Source organism: Podarcis vaucheri (genome assembly GCF_965113315.1).
Source record: "Podarcis vaucheri genome assembly, chromosome: 6".
Lineage (NCBI taxonomy): Eukaryota > Metazoa > Chordata > Lepidosauria > Squamata > Lacertidae > Podarcis > Podarcis vaucheri.
In genome coordinates this window covers 71,031,682-71,047,473 of record NC_138764.1, presented here as the reverse complement: position 1 = coordinate 71,047,473, position 15,792 = coordinate 71,031,682, and the positions used below count along the sequence as shown (strand labels likewise).

General features: G+C 47.4%; 1 protein-coding gene across 2 annotated transcripts in view; it reads right to left on the bottom strand.

Annotated features, from left to right (window-relative positions):
- Window positions 1–15,316, bottom strand: part of TAFA3 (TAFA chemokine like family member 3) — a 93,632-nt gene extending 78,316 nt beyond the window's left edge. Inside the window, exon 1 of one of the 2 annotated variants that reach the window (XM_082227682.1) lies at window positions 15,052–15,316. The gene's annotated coding sequence lies outside the window, so the exon portion shown is untranslated. Of the gene's footprint in view, window positions 1–14,538; window positions 14,558–15,051 lie in introns of those variants that run through there. The other variant, XM_082227683.1, reaches the window with a different exon arrangement.
- Between the last annotated feature and the right edge of the window lie 476 nt (window positions 15,317–15,792).

Below are 15,792 nucleotides of genomic sequence, written 5' to 3'. Positions count from 1 at the left end.
ACCAGTGTTGTGGAATGCTCTCCCTACTGAAATATAAAAAGCCCATTGATATTGACATTCTGTCAGTTCTTGAAGACACATCTGTTAGCATTCCCCTGATCTCCTGACTTGAAACTCCTGTTTTTATGGTTGTTTAAACAGTTTCTGATTGTTGTGCTGTTTGAGTGGGATTGTTTCATTGTACATTTTAATTGCAGGCGCTTATTTTAATGTTTTGATGAAAATGCCTTATTATGCATTTTAATTATGTGTGTTTCTGTAATTGGTTTTACACTTGCAAACCATTTTGAAACCACCTTGGCAATGAGGCAGTGTAGAAATGAAATAATAATAATAATAACCTACTTTATCCTGACAAGAACACTGTCAGGTATCCCAATAGTGATTGGCTCAAAGACACAGTGGATTTTGTGGATGCATGGGAACTTCAACCAATGCCTCCCCAGATACTCTTACCACTCTTACCCCACTCTCCAAACACACACACGAGATTTGGTTGTACAAGGATCAACTTTGAAAAAGTCTATAAAATAAACATGCATGCATATTCCAGAAGTGTCTGAATCCCAAAAATCTGACAATGATCATGGAAGGCAAAAAGCAAAAAAGTTTTTACTGGTGTCTAACTTCAGTGGGATTCCTGTCAAGATTCCCTTTTTCTCCTCATGTCCTATTTCCTTTGCTCAGTCTCTCCCCCACCCCCAAGTATCACCAAATCATTGATGGAAAATATAGAAATAGAAAAGATTTAGAAAAAGAGAATTAGAACAAGAGAAACTCAAGAGAAAAAGGATCTCTCTCTCTCTCCCCACCCTACTCTTGCTCTCTCTGAGAGAGAAAAGTAATGAACAAAAGATGTCCCGGCAGGGAAAAGACTTTATTGAAAAGTCAGTTCTGGGGAGGCAGAGAATTCATTATACGCTTTCTTTGACCTGTGGGTGGCTGGGAAGGAATTGACCCACTCACTAGGGAGCCCCTCGCAAAACATTTACTCCATATGCATCTCCAATCTCTCCTGTGACAAACAGCCCTGGGTGAAAGCCTGTCTGTGTAACAATCTATTTCACACATAAACACCATTGTGAAAAGGGTGAAGAAGTCATTGTGCATTCCATGTTCAGCACTATTGAGATGCAATTAGGATAGAGAGAGTAAGGAGGAAGTGGCCAAACTACTTTCAGGCATCCCAGTTGTTTTCTTTTTCATGAAGCACCACCTCCTGACCTCTGCAGCAATTTTATCCACCAAGGCAGGGGAACGAAGTGTCACAAGAGCTCTTCTCCATAGCACTATTTCTGCAGGATTAAACATCTTGTCAGCTGCACTTACCAACCTGCCATCAGATGCCTGTCTCTGTCAAGGTCGTCCACAGTTCAGCATTATAAGAGGGATGTTACAGCTGATTTATCAGCTTCCCATCAGAGCTCCTGGATGCCTGCAGGCCACAGGAAGAAGACACTGTACTCCGAGTGAAAGGGGCTCCCCACAACCAAAAAACAGCATGCCTGCTTGAGAGGGATGATGAAAGTATCAAGGAATGGGTATCAAAAATTGATAGCAAGTTCAGGAATTGGGGGGAGGGGGAAGAGACCCATTCTCTAAAACTGGGATGGACAGAAGGTAGATTGAGATCTACTAGTATATCTCTGAGTGAGTTGCAGCAGATCAGCTGCCAATTGTCTAACAATAGCAACAACTAAAAAGTTTATCCCCAAAATTAGGTGGCTGAAAAAGAACATTAAAAAAAGAAATGGAGTGGATTTCCATGAAAGGGACTTCTGGGCTTGGTTCTGGAACTGACTGCAAAATTTCTGAGCTGAGCATGTGCTCAGAGGCACCCTGTTCTCTATTTCTTAGCCCACCCCTGCTTTGCACTAGGCTCTGGTTGATAAAACTCAGGGGTCTGGTTAAAAAGAAAAAGTAGATCCTTAAAACCTGGTGTCCACCCATCCCTTCTCTGAAAGGAAGAGCAAGAAGATGGTACTAGCACTCAAGCATAGAAACAGTCACTGGCTCTTTTTGAGAAGAAGAAGAAGGGTGCTCAGCCTCATAAGTGAATCTTGTTCCCTATACCTCCATGAAAAGCAAATATTATGGTTCTTTAAAGTCTGCTTGCCCTTGCTGAATCTCTTCCTCTACCTCTGGATTAACCACCTATCCCACCCACAACAGGCCTGAATTAGCATTAGAGCCAGTATAATTGTAAGAGTACTGGGAAGGGGAAATAATTTGGAAAGACCCTCACAATTTGACATGGTAAATGCAAAAGTAGTAACAATGCATCAGACCAGCTAGGGATAGGCATGGCCAAACTTGGCCCTCCAGCTGTTTTGGGACTACAACTCCCATCATGCCTAGCTAACAGGACCAATGGTCAGGGATGATGGGAATTGTAGTCCCAAAACAGCTGGAGGGCCTGAGCTAGGGACACTCCTGCTTCTACAATAGGACTTGAAGTCAGGCAGCTGTCCACAGCCAGTGGTGCTGAAGGCAGAACAAAGCCACATCCTCTTGCACACTGCAGTGTCCTGCCTACATACCAAGTTGGCCCAAGAGAAAAGAAACTGAGAGCATCTGGAAGAGAAACACCTGGCAGAGGTTTAAATGGGATGGGCAAAGGCTCTTCTCTTGCCCTGTATAGCAGGATGGAGGAAATAGTGCCACTCCAACTCACTTTCCCCTTCTTCCAGTTCCAAAAAAAAATACATGAGTATGCCATTTATTGTTGCTGAGCAGCAGAAGGGGCACAGAAACTACTGTATATGTTCTTATAGCATGGCAATGTGGCAGTTGCAATAGAGTACTCTGCTATCAGACAGAAGAGAAGTGGACCTGCCTAGATGCAGAGTGTTGATTTCTTCTCTTCCCCTCATACCAGAATGTAGCCAGAAAATTACACACTTTTCAAAGCATCTCTAGTAAGGAGCCTGCCTCCTTATTCTGAGCCCCAAGAGGCACAACAGTTCATAAGGGACTCCCAACCTTTCCCTGCTTGGGTGCCTCATCCATCTGCTGAAGGTCAGTCAATAACAGCCAGATGTTCGCAGATCCTCCAGGCAATTGAAATGTGAGCCTCTGTCCTTGAGCAAGTCGGAGAAATGCTTATCACATGAATGAATTACTTGAGCAGCAGCATCTGCATATAGAGCAGCCAATTCAGTTCTCTCACAGGGATAGCCAGGTTGCAAGAACAGAGCAAGGAGGCAGCTTACGCCACATGCTGTCCTGCACCCTGAAAGCATCTTACCATCATCAGCCACAACTATTTGACCCTCCACTCTTACTCTCAACCCCCTTCCTTCCAAATACATGGAAAATAATGTATGCTAAAGACACTCCCCATTCTGAGTGAATGTTGAGCCTCATTACCTAGCATGGTGACCAGACTCAGGGATTTTAAATTCATCTAGTACAGCCATGTGGCAGGAGCAAGAGATTATTTCTTAAAGGAAGACCTCTTGCTCCAGCCACAAGACTGTGCAAGATGTGTTTAAAATGGGTTAATCAACAGGCAGTGCTTAAAATAATGTGAAGGAGGAGGAGGAGGAAGAGGAGCCTTATCACCACCTTCCTGTAATGAAGGGCCAGGCAGACCTTCAGCTGAAATCAACTGTTAGATCCGAAGGGGGTTTCAACTTGACTGCAACAGTCTTTGTTCCATTTTCACATTTGCTAACCAGAGCACCTGTTTGAGGCAAGAGAAGAGCAAGAGAAGTCCTGGAGGCTTGCACAGTGGTCCTAGGCTAATCTCAAGCTCAGTGGAAATAACCTCCTCCCAACTTCCCTTATCCTACCAATTACTGCATGTTTTTGTGCCTTGTGTCCTCTTGGCTTCACTTGCAGCTGGCTTTGAGCATTTTATTTTATTGTTATTCTTCCTCAACATAAAACCAAATATACAAGCAAAATATAATCTAAGTTACAAAACACAAGAGCAGCACAAAGGTTGTAATTTCCAAATAAATACAGAGCAGATAATGTAGAAAAAGAAAAGCAGCAGAACACATCATAAAAGCCAGTTTTCACTAATTAGTTTGGCAAGGGAGTTTTGGATATCTGAATTTGACATATATATACTTTAATTTTTTTACTATTATCTTTTATAGGCTTTTAGCTTTGAGTTTTATTTGTGTTTGTTTTGATTTTTGTGAGCTGCCTTGAGTCCCGGTTTGTCCCAGTTCTGGGAGAAAGGCGGGATATAAATACACATTACCATTATTATTATACATTACACTGAATATTTTTCCAAAGACAGTCCTCTGGGTCCCAGGCATACAGAGGGAATATTGGCTCCCATTTCTGCACACATTTCCCATGTGATGTGGGGCCCATGAAACAGTGGCAAAAAGATTAGATCCTGTTCTTTCTGTTGGGAGGCTTGGAGAAGCATATTTAGGACTCCCAAGATCCGTCCATCCTGGCACTGATCTGTTCCACAACAAGTTCAAAGACAACTCCCACCACTTGGAGTTGTGGGCATAGGAAACAGCCATGCAAAGACCTGTGATGGAGCTTTTACAAGGTACATTGGAAGATAAAAGGTAAAGGTAAAGGTACCCCTGCCCGTACGGGCCAGTCGTGTCCGACTCTAGGGTTGTGCGCTCATCTCGCTCAAGAGGCCAGGAGCCAGCACTGTCCAGAGACACTTCCGGGTCACGTGGCCAGCGTGACTAAGCGGCATCTGGCGAGCCAGCACCAGCGCCGCACACGGAAACGCCATTTACCTTCCCGCTATAAAGCGGTACCTATTTATCTACTTGCACTTAGGGGTGCATTTGAACTGCTGGGTGGGCAGGAGCTGGGACCGAACGACGGGAGCTCACCCCGCCGCGGGGATTCGAACCACCGACCTTGCGATCAGCAAGTCCTAGGCACTGAGGTATTACCCACAGCGCCACCCGCGTCCCCCACATTGGAAGATACAGCCCTGTTATTAATGATACTGCTGCACTCCATTTGCATTACTTGTTTCTGTGGGGATGTCATCTTTTGAATTATGGCACCACCAGCTGTAACAGATGCCTCATGTTATGCAGAATCCATTTGTCAGAGTCCACAGGTAAGCCAGGATCTGCAGCCTGAGACCCATTTCTTGAGCTACATAGTAAAATTGGCCTATCAGCGTACCATTTGTGTCTTCAGACAATATCAACATGATACCTTTGGCCCCTGTGTTACAGATTCCCTTTTTAAGAAATATAAAAAAGGAAGGGAAAACCTCCTCCCTCCTTCCCACACACAACTGTGCATAATGCTTCTCATGATCCCTGCTGGGGGAACTTTCACTCCCTACAAACCAGATAGGAATAGATGCCTTGCCCAAAGCAAAACAGGAAGGAGAAGTGACAGGCCCACCCCCTCTTCTCCCCACCCCCTAAATCTTCAAAGCCCCAAGCCTGCATGACCACTGCCAAAATGCTCTATTGTAATCAGCAAATGAGGCAAGCCAGGCATGGAGCCTTGACTTGCAAGCCAGACAATGTGTTTTGTGACAATGCCAGTTAAGATACTACGGGCTCCTGTCAGCTCAGTTGCCAAAAGGGACTCTGACAGGAATATTAAAGACAGAGAGGCACAATGCCTTCTAGGGTTCACTATCCCTCACAGCTTTCCAACTTACTTTTATGATTTTCATGTGTTCATCCCCCAAGCATTTAATACCCCAGGGGTGCTGCTAGCGAGGCTGTCAGACACTGATGAGATTATATTATCAAGATAAAAGAGAAGCCACATCTAGTGCCCCCATTCCAGCAAAGGCTAATAATTACTAAGCGATAGAGCACACTTTTTAAAATAATAATAATAAAAAATTCCATTTTCCAGCCTTGGTCCACTCAGCCCCTATTGTGCCACCATCATTAAAGTATTTTATTTAATTTTTCAATGCAGTCCTTTTTTCAAAAGAGCCACAGCGTTGAACTGCGAGAAATAAATTGCTACAGTGAGTTAGCAGGGGCTAATCACCAAGAGTCAAGGAAAATTATGATCTCAGCACTAAAGTGTTGATTTCATTTCTAAAAGGTTATATGGTCCAGAGTGAACATTAAAAACAAGTCATCCCTCCACCACTGATGGAAAAAAGCTGCTGTAAAACATACACCCTCCACTTACCACCAGACTGCATAGGACTCTACTTGATGGGCTGTACGTGATGTAAATGAGGGACTGAGCCTAGGGCTTGCCGATCAGAAGTTTGGCGGTTCGAATCCCCGTGACTAGGTGAGCTTCCGTTGCTCGTCCCTGCTCCTACCAACCTAGCAGTTTGAAAGCACATCAAAGTGCAAGTAGATAAATAGGTACCACTCCGGCGGGAAGGTAAACGGTGTTTCCGTGCACTGCTCTGGTTCACCAGAAGAGGCTTAGTCATGCTGGCCATGACCCGGAAGCTGTATGCCAGCTCCCTCGGCCAATAAAGCGAGATGAGCGCCGCAACCCCTGAGTCATCTGCGACTGGACCTAATGGTCAGGGGTCCCTTTACCTTTACCTATCACACTGAATTATGCTCAGGGTTCAGGGAAGTGCAGTTCTGTGTGCTGCAAACAAGCCTATGTTAACAGCTTTGCTGGGCCACACAAATGGTCTCTGCAATCGGGTATCACACCTTATGTTGTTCATCACAATTCCTTCTAATTTCAGTTCAGGTCACCTCATGCTTGTGTTTATATAGCCAAAGCTGCACCACCCACACACAAGAGAAAGGTTCCAGCAGACTCAAAGTAACCCTGAGGTTTGTGAATGTGTTAGTGGGAGAATACTAAAGGGGAGCCCCTCAAAACAACCTCATAAGAACTCAGTGGCACAGAATATTGAGAAAGTGAGGCCCATCTGCATTACACATTTAAAACTATTTAAACATTCATGGCTTCCACCAAACAATCCTAGGGACTATAGTTTGTTAAGGGTGCTGAGAGTTGTTAGGAGACCCCTAGTCCCCTCACAGAGCTACAATTCTTCCCAGGGAATTCTGTGAAATGTAGCTCTGTGAAGGGAATAGGGATCATCTAACAACTCTCAATGCTTTTGAATTATGGTGCTGGAGGATATTCTAGAGAGTCCCATGGACTGCAAGAAGATCAAACCTATCCATTTTGCAGATGACACCAAACTGGGAGGGGTGGCTAACACCCCAGAGGACAGGATCACACTTCAAAACGACCTTGACAGATTAGAGAACTGGGCCAAAACAAACAAGATGAACTTTAACAGGGAGAAATGTAAAGTATTGCACTTGGGCAAAAAAAATGAGAGGCACAAATACAAGATGGGTGACACCTGGCTTGAGAGCAGTACATGTGAAAAGGATCTAGGAGTCTTGGTTGACCACAAACTTGACATGAGCCAACAGTGTGACGTGGCAGCTAAAAAAGCCAATGCAATTCTGGGCTGCATCAATAGGAGTATAGCATCTAGATCAAGGGAAGTAATAGTGCCACTGTATTCTGCTCTGGTCAGACCTCACCTGGAGTACTGTGTCCAGTTCTGGGCACCACAGTTCAAGAAGGACACTGACAAAATGGAACGTGTCCAGAGGAGGGCAACCAAAATGGTCAAAGGCCTGGAAACGATGCCTTCTGAGGAACGGCTAAGGGAGCTGGGCATGTTTAGCCTGGAGAAGAGGAGGTTAAGGGGTGATATGATAGCCATGTTCAAATATATAAAAGGATGTCATATAGAGGAGGGAGAAAGGTTGTTTTCTGCTGCTTCCAGAGAAGCGGACACGGAGCAATGGATCCAAACTACATGAAAGAAGATTCCACCTAAACATTAGGAAGAACTTCCTGACAGTAAGAGTTGTTCGACAGTGGAATTTGCTGCCAAGGAGTGTGGTGGAGTCTCCTTCTTTGGAGGTCTTTAAGCAGAGGCTTGACAACCATATGTCAGGAGTGCTCTGATGGTGTTTCCTGCTTGGCAGGGGGTTGGACTCGATGGCCCTTGTGGTCTATTCCAACTCTATGATTCTATGATTCTATGATTCATTCTTAGGGAAATCAGCCCTGAGTGCTCACTGGAAGGACAGATCGTGAAGCTGAGGCTCCAATACTTTGGCCACCTCATGAGAAGAGAAGACTCCCTGGAAAAGACCCTGATGTTGGGAAAGATGGAGGGCACAAGGAGAAGGGGACGACAGAGGACGAGATGGTTGGACAGTGTTCTTGAAGCTACCAGCATGAGTTTGACCAAACTGCGGGAGCCAGTGGAAGACAGGAGTGCCTGGCATGCTCTGGTCCATGGGGTCACGAAGAGTCAGACATGACTAAATGACTAAACAACAACAACAACTCTGAAATTCTGTGGTCTACGCAATCCAAGCTACATCTCCAAGTATGATTTCTGTCATTTCTGGCACCTTGCAGAAATGGACTCCAGATGAACAACTGGAAGGACTTCTACATAAATGGATGAGTGGCATATTACGGGCTTTAACACTTCTCCACAAAACATGATGCCAGCATTAGATTTATACCAAACCTAGCAGTAACCTTTAGGGGGAAAACCTTCTCTAATTGTTGGAGGCTGTTGGAGGATGGATGGCGGCTAACAGATTGAGGTTGAATCCTGACAAGACAGAAGTACTGTTTTTGGGGGACCGGGGGCGGGTGGGTGTGGGGGATTCCCTGGTCCTGAATGGGGTAAGTGTGCCCCTGAAGGAACAGGTGCGCAGCCTGGGAATCATTTTGGACTCACAGCTGTCCATGGAGGCACAGGTTAATTCTGTGTCCAGGGCAGCTGTCTACCAGCTCCACCTGGTACGCAGGCTAAGACCCTACCTGCCCGTGGACTGTCTTGCCAGAGTGGTGCATGCTCTAGTTATCTCCTGCTTGGACTACTGCAACGCGCTCTACGTGGGGCTACCTTTGAAGGTGACCCGGAAACTGCAATTAATCCAGAATGCAGCAGCTAGACTGGTGACTGGGAGTGGCCGCCGGGACCACATAACACCGGTTCTGAGAGATCTGCATTGGCTCCCAGTACATTTCCGAGCACAATTCAAAGTGTTGGTGCTGACCTTTAAAGTCCTAAATCGCCTCGGTCCAGTATACCTGAAGGAGCGTCTCCATCCCCATCGTTCAGCCCGCACACTGAGATCCAGCACTGAGGGCCTTCTGGTGGTTCTCTCATTGCGAGAAGTAAGGTTACAGGGAACCAGGCAGAGGGCCTTCTCGGTAGTGGCGCCTGCCCTGTGGAACGCCCTCCCAGCAGATGTCAAAGCAATGGACAACTATTTTACTTTTAAAAGTCATCTGAAGGCAGCCCTCTTTGGGGAAGTTTTTAATGTTTGAAGCTGTACTGTTTTTAATATTCAGTTGGAAGCCGCCCAGAGTGGCTGGGGAAACCAAGCCAGATGGGCGGGGTATAAATAAATTATTATTATTATTATTATTATTATTATTATTATTATTAAACCTACAAATTATGAATCACTGACTATGTCTCCAAGGTAATTATGGCAAGGCTAGTTATATCATTATTTGGACAAAAGTAAAAAAGTGCCAGTTCTGCACCATTCTCCACTTTGGTACATCATGTTTTCCTCGTTATGCTTTCTTCATTTATTCTATTTAATGGTGCACTTTCCCATCAATGGCCCTCAAAACTGCCAGCAATAAGACACCAACTAACATGTTTTGGAACAATAACCACCATACAATGTCATTCAACAAATTGCCTTAAAAGTAGAGGTCACATTTCCTTGTGGATAACATTCTGTGGCACTAATACAAGGGATGGAAGGGTCCAGACATGAAAATGGACACAACAATAGATGTAATCCTTGCTTTTGTACGGTAGGTTACATCTCAGCCATGCAAAAGACAGAGGTACACACCTCTCCTTCCTCCTTTCAGGCAAGCAAGAGGTATTAATACAGTTCAAGGGACGTATTTCAGCCCAGCAAAAGTACATGTTGGTGGGGCCTCTGAGAGGGGGTGGGGCCCCGAGAGCCAATTTCAGGGTTTTCATGGGGGGAAGAGAGGGAGGAAAGCCTTTAGTCCAGGCATGGGCAAACTCGGCCCTCCAAATGTTTTGGGACTACAACTCCCATCATCCATAGCTAACAGGACCAGTGGTCAGGGATGATGGGAATTGTACTCCCAAAACATCTGGAGGGCCGAGTTTGCCCATGCCTGCTCTAGTCAGTAAGAGGTTTAGAGTAATCTCTCAAGCCACTCCAGCAGCTGAAACTACACCCATATACAGAACCCATGAGGGAGGGTTTGGCAGCCCTAATCTGAACTACTAGGGATACCTCAAACACACCATTATTTCCTTAATGTCCACACTCAGGACAAAGTAGATTTTCCACACAGCTGTCTACATGCAAGGTTGCTCATATATTTAAAATATGAGCTTTCCTATACTGGCTATCCAGCCGATGACCACTTGGACCCACAGCTGAATCCTAAACCTCAGTGCCATTCTGTGGCAGCAAGTTCCACAAAATACAGGTAGCTGTGGAGAACCTGGGAGTCTCTTTGTAATGCTGCTGGAAAGATCCAGCCTAGAAAGCACCACATGCTCCAGGGCCATTCTGCAAGGAATATTCCATAATAAAAACAAGAGCAGACAGGCTTACAGAAATTAGACCATCACATCTCCCAGCACATGCTATGCTTTTGCTTCATCGTCCCTCTCCACAGTTTCCTTTGCCATCAGCATCTCTGCAATAGCCTCATGGCATCCTTAGATCCCAGTGTGGTGCCAGTGTGGTGTAGTGGTTAAGAGCGGTAGTCACGTAATCTAGGGAGCCAGGTTCGAGTCTCCGCTCCTCCACATGCAGCTGCTGGGTGACCTTGGGCTAGTCACACTTCTCTGAAGTCTCTCAGCCCCACTCACCTCACAGAGTGTTTGTTGTGGGGGAGGAAGGGAAAGGAGATTGTTAGCCGCTTTATCACCTTCGGGTAGTGATAAAGCGGGATATCAAATCCAAACTCTTCTTCTTCTTCTTAGCCAGGGGAGAGCCAGAGAGTTGAGCCTACAGACTGGGACCACTTCCCACTCATGGAATACTGGAAATACTGACAGCAGCACTAGAAACCCAGTGTCAGTTTCCAGCTCCCCTGGCCTTATAAAAATCAAACAATGTAAGGGAAATTTGTGTTTGTAAGCTGTCATGCCTTAAAATAGTTACAGACAAGTGGGACTGCAGCAAAATGTTGCAGTATAGAGTGCTCACTCATTTTGTTCTGTTTTCAGCTTAACAAACACAGTTCCCAAAGCCCTTCCACTCCTCAGGATTGGAAACTATCCTACTCATTGCTATGTTCACGGTCGCTCCATTTCCATCTTTCTAGCCCACATTCCAATAGTATATAGGAATATATAGAAAACAACCACAGAAAAATATGGGCTTATACAGTATCCAGTTGCAGCAGTAAGTAACTGTCCTGTCAAGGCAAGGATTTTCACTTGGGTCGCAAGACTTTCTCCCCTCCTCCCTCCACCCGCCCCCTACGTCTGTTCAGGGGGTTCTCCGAAATCTCCAGAGCAGATTTAGAGAGGGTACAGGGCACACAGGGGGAGGAGATGGGAGGGATCCCACTGCGCAAGCAGAAATCTGTGTACTGGTGAGATGAAGAAATTGGATACCACCTACAGAAGCACACTTTTGTGGTAAAAGTGGGAGGGTCAGGCACCTTAGACAGTATTGTCGCTATGAAAAATAATCAGTTTCTCAATTTTGTACACTACAAAATTTAGTGAGCTCCTGGTTCTCAACTGTATCCTCCTTAAGCTGCAGGTGATCCCATTTAAAAAAAAACCTTGAGCAGGGGATGCTAACAAATCACCACCACCATTTTCTCTCTTTCATCTTACAGCTCCATTGCTGCCATCACTATGTGATAAAGAGCTTGAGAGTGTTATGGTTCAACCACCGGCTAAGCCATTTTGGGGCAAGCACTTTTCTTTGGAATCTGGCTATGAAGTTGCCCTCAGTCAATTTTGTGATGGTTCAGTCTTTGGCAGCTGAATATATTTATCATGGCCAAAAGGAGGAGACGACTCAAGATTTCTGAATTTTGTAGATACTCTGATGGTCATAAGCCACTCATTTCAGTAAGACTACCTGATTTGAGACAGCCATGATTTTGAGTAAGATGGCATCAGGGCTCAGCTGCTACCTGCAGGGCCAAAGAGGTGGATTTACAGCAGTCTTCCAAACATCATATTTTCTCCAGGAAAAAGTAGTAGCAATGTCTCTACCCCATGATGTCACCCTCCTATCAAGGAAAGGTGTCAGCATTATTTATTTATGGGGGAAGGAAATGTAGAGATCAACATAGGCTCATCTGCTACTGCCCATGAATTAAAAAGAAAAGAAAAATTAAAACATGTTCTGCATTTATACAGATACAAGTGCACACAGAATTGGACTCGCAATTCCTGAAATCACACAGGAGAGACCTGTGGCCCTTAAGCACAGATCAGGGTATCATTCTGTGCCCAGCTCACTGCAGCCACAAGCTGCTGTCAATTCTGAGCAGCAGCGAACTTTTGAGAAGCCCTAGAGCACCTGCCACTTGTACCAATTGCTTTGCTAAGCCAGGTGTTCTCATGCATCTACGAAATTAGGCAGGGAAAAGAGAGGGAATGCAGTTGAAATGCTGCAGGGAAATTGTGCTGGCTGAGGCTAACTGGGCACATAGTCTTGGCCAGTATGGCCCTCTTGAGGTCCTCTTGACCAGCAGTTTCTGCTAGTCAAGAGAAGAGGTTGCTAGACAATGGACAATGTTTTAAGCTGCAAGGAGGACTGCTCCCATACAACTTAAATGATTGGTGGAAGGAGGGAGAGAGAAAGGATTAAAGGAGGAGATAAGTCTTGGAAAATACACAGCTTTAAGCAGACATTCTCTGAATCCAACTTTCCTCCACTGTTAGAATTATTAGTAATAACAGTATGCATCTCCAAATATACATCCCAGTGGAGAATGTCTATCAACACTGCATTACTTTCAAAGGAATTTGAATTTGGATGGTGCACATCAGAACTCACATTCCAAGGAATGCAATGTGGTGTGAGGAGATCATCATTCCACTAGACCACACAAAAGCCACAGAATTTTCATGAGTTGGCCTATATTATCATCATCATCTTACTTATGTCCTGCTCTTCCTTGAGAGTGGCTCTCCATGAGGCTCAGGGGGGTCTCGCACTCAAGCATGGGTGGTCCAGCACCTCCTAAGTTCACCTGTACTGTAGGATTAGATGCCCCCAGACCCAAAACAGGCCTACATGTAAACAGGGACTTTAAGTGCATAATAGGATAAAGGGGGGAAGCATTTCTAGAAAGTAACAAGATGCCTTGAGTGTAATTTGAGAAACAAAATTATTTTGGTTTATGCTTCCAAGGCCAGCCCAAGACATTTTGCCACCTGGGCAGATCACAAGTGACACACTCCACGCAAGTCAAGCTGTTTCGACATCTGAGGCAGAAAATCCAGCACGTGCTGCTTCTTCCCCTCCCTGGAACTACAAATGCAACAACACACCTAATTACGAATCTGCTACCCTTTCACAATGCCCACAATCAGCTGCCTGAGGCAGCCGCCTCCCTCTGCCTAATAGTAGGGTTGGCCCTGCAACAGCATCCAGTGAAGCAGGTGCCTTAACCTGCAGGTTGGGTGGTCCTGAGAGAAAGTAGCAGCAGGGGAAACAGGGAGGCCCCAGCTAGGGGTGCCCTCCATGTGGCTGTGCTGCAGCCCTCAGCAGCAGCCTGCTTCTCTGACACCTACTGTGACATCAGGGTTATCTTTAAAGTGATGCAACAAAATGCCACTCTCGCTGCAGAAGAAATTACCTTGATCCAACACACACACACCCCCCAGAAAAAATAATAATAATCAGGGGTGAGGCAGGGCAACTCCCCTTGTAGGTAAACACTTCTCCTCTGTACCCTTAGGGGACCCAGGAGGTGCTCTCCATTCTGTGGTTGATGTCAACAGCCTCCATCCTACCGTTCCTGAGATTGTCCATTGCTTCTGTGTGCCAGCTAGGGAGCTCCATCGCACGAGGGTGAGGTTGCAAGGGGAATGCAAGTCAGCAACGGAATCTGGGACTGGCAGGACACAAGTGGGGCAGGAATGTTCTTTCCTATGTTCTATGCGGGCCCGAGGTCGACCTCTGCGGAGAGCAAGGTGCTGATTTTGCATGCTAAGGACCAGAACTCAACAAATCTCCCTGCAAGCATTGTTGGGGAAGGTATGAAGACCTCCAAAGATTCACTGCCTCTTGCAGATACCCCGCCCGTACTGTGCTTTCCTATTCTACGCATGGAAGACTGCTGAATTAACAGTAGGGCTGACCGAGGAATATTAGGAGCAATTGCTGTTGTTAGATTTTCTGGATTTCTTGTTAGTGGCCGGTGCCAGCACTCGGAGTTTTGCTTGCCACCGTGTTCGGAAAGCTTTAAATCATTCTCTCTCTCTCTCTCTCTCTCTCTCTCACACACACACACACACACACACCCCTCTCAAGAACACCAGTTGTCTTCAAACGTGCGCACTGCCAAAGCCCAGCCAAAATGGAGTGCACGTCAGACCTGCCCAGACGGCATCGGAGCCGCCGCGAACTCCGCGAGGAAGCCCTCGATTCCGTTGCCAAGAGCCCGTCCCTTACAAGCGGAGCCTGGCTTAGCAGACCCCGTTTCGCTCTTCTGACTGCCGGCGCTCCTGTTTCCCTTGAAGCAAGAGCGAAGGGACCCCCATCCCAGATCCGATTTCGACAACGCGCTCGGCGCTGAGAACGCTGAAGTTCAGTTCCCAAACTAGCTCGCCCGTCGCTCCAACCCCGAGAGCGCGCAACTCAGGCACCCTGACCAGCCTGCTGGCCGAAACCACCGCGTCCCCGGTGAGCCGTCCAGGCACAAGCAGGCGCGACGGAGCGGCGCAGCTCTCGCTGTCCAGCCGGCTGCAGGACCACCGCCAAGCCCCCAAACTTGCGCGAGAGGAGCCCAGAAGCGGCTCGCTGCCCCGTCGAGCCCGCGGGGAAACTTGGCGCGCTCGCCCCCCTCCGAAGCGGCCGCGCCGAGCCATCCCCGACGTGCTTCCCTTACCGGTGGGCGGCGCGTCCTGGCGGCGGGCCCCCTCGGCTCTGGCGCCCCTCTCGCTCTACCCAGCTTGCTGCGCCCCGGGAGGGCCGTTGGGATCCGTCCGTCGCGACCGCGAGTCAGCAACGGTGCCTCGTGCCCGCGCCTCCTCGGCTCTGGCGCCCGGGGCCGCCTGGCATCGCCTCGGCCAGTCTCTCCGGCGGGGCTGCCCGGCGTCTCCCTGCTGCCGCTCGGCACGCGCGCGCAGCCTTTGCAGGAGGCTCCGCTCGCCACGGCATCCGGCTGCCTTTGCTCCGCGCGCTGCCAGCCTGAGCCTCAGCCTCCTCCGGGGGCTGCTGGGCGCGCAGAGGCGGGCGCACGGAAGGACCGCAGCGACCCCTACAGGCCGCCAGGGGCGTTCTTCCCTTTTTTGGAGGTGAAGGAGCGTCTTAGGCTCCAGGGATCTAGGGAGGTCCCCTTACTAGATTCCTCCCTTCCGTCTGGGCGTAGGGGCTGCGTTGTGCTTCTTCCCGCGGCAGGTAAGAGTCGTTGCACCTTCATCATCAGCGGTGTGGCAGGCAGAAATTCAACAGGTGGAGCTTTTCCTCTGGCATGCTGGTGCAGAGGTAAGGGAAGCGTGACTGTCTGCCTGACGCGAGGCTGTTTCGAGAGCAAAAGTGGCGAGCCTGCGTTGTCCCTTCGCTTCCAAGGCTACAAGGAAGGAGATGCATTTCCTTCCTTGCCTTTGGGTGAGGAGCTGCATCTTGG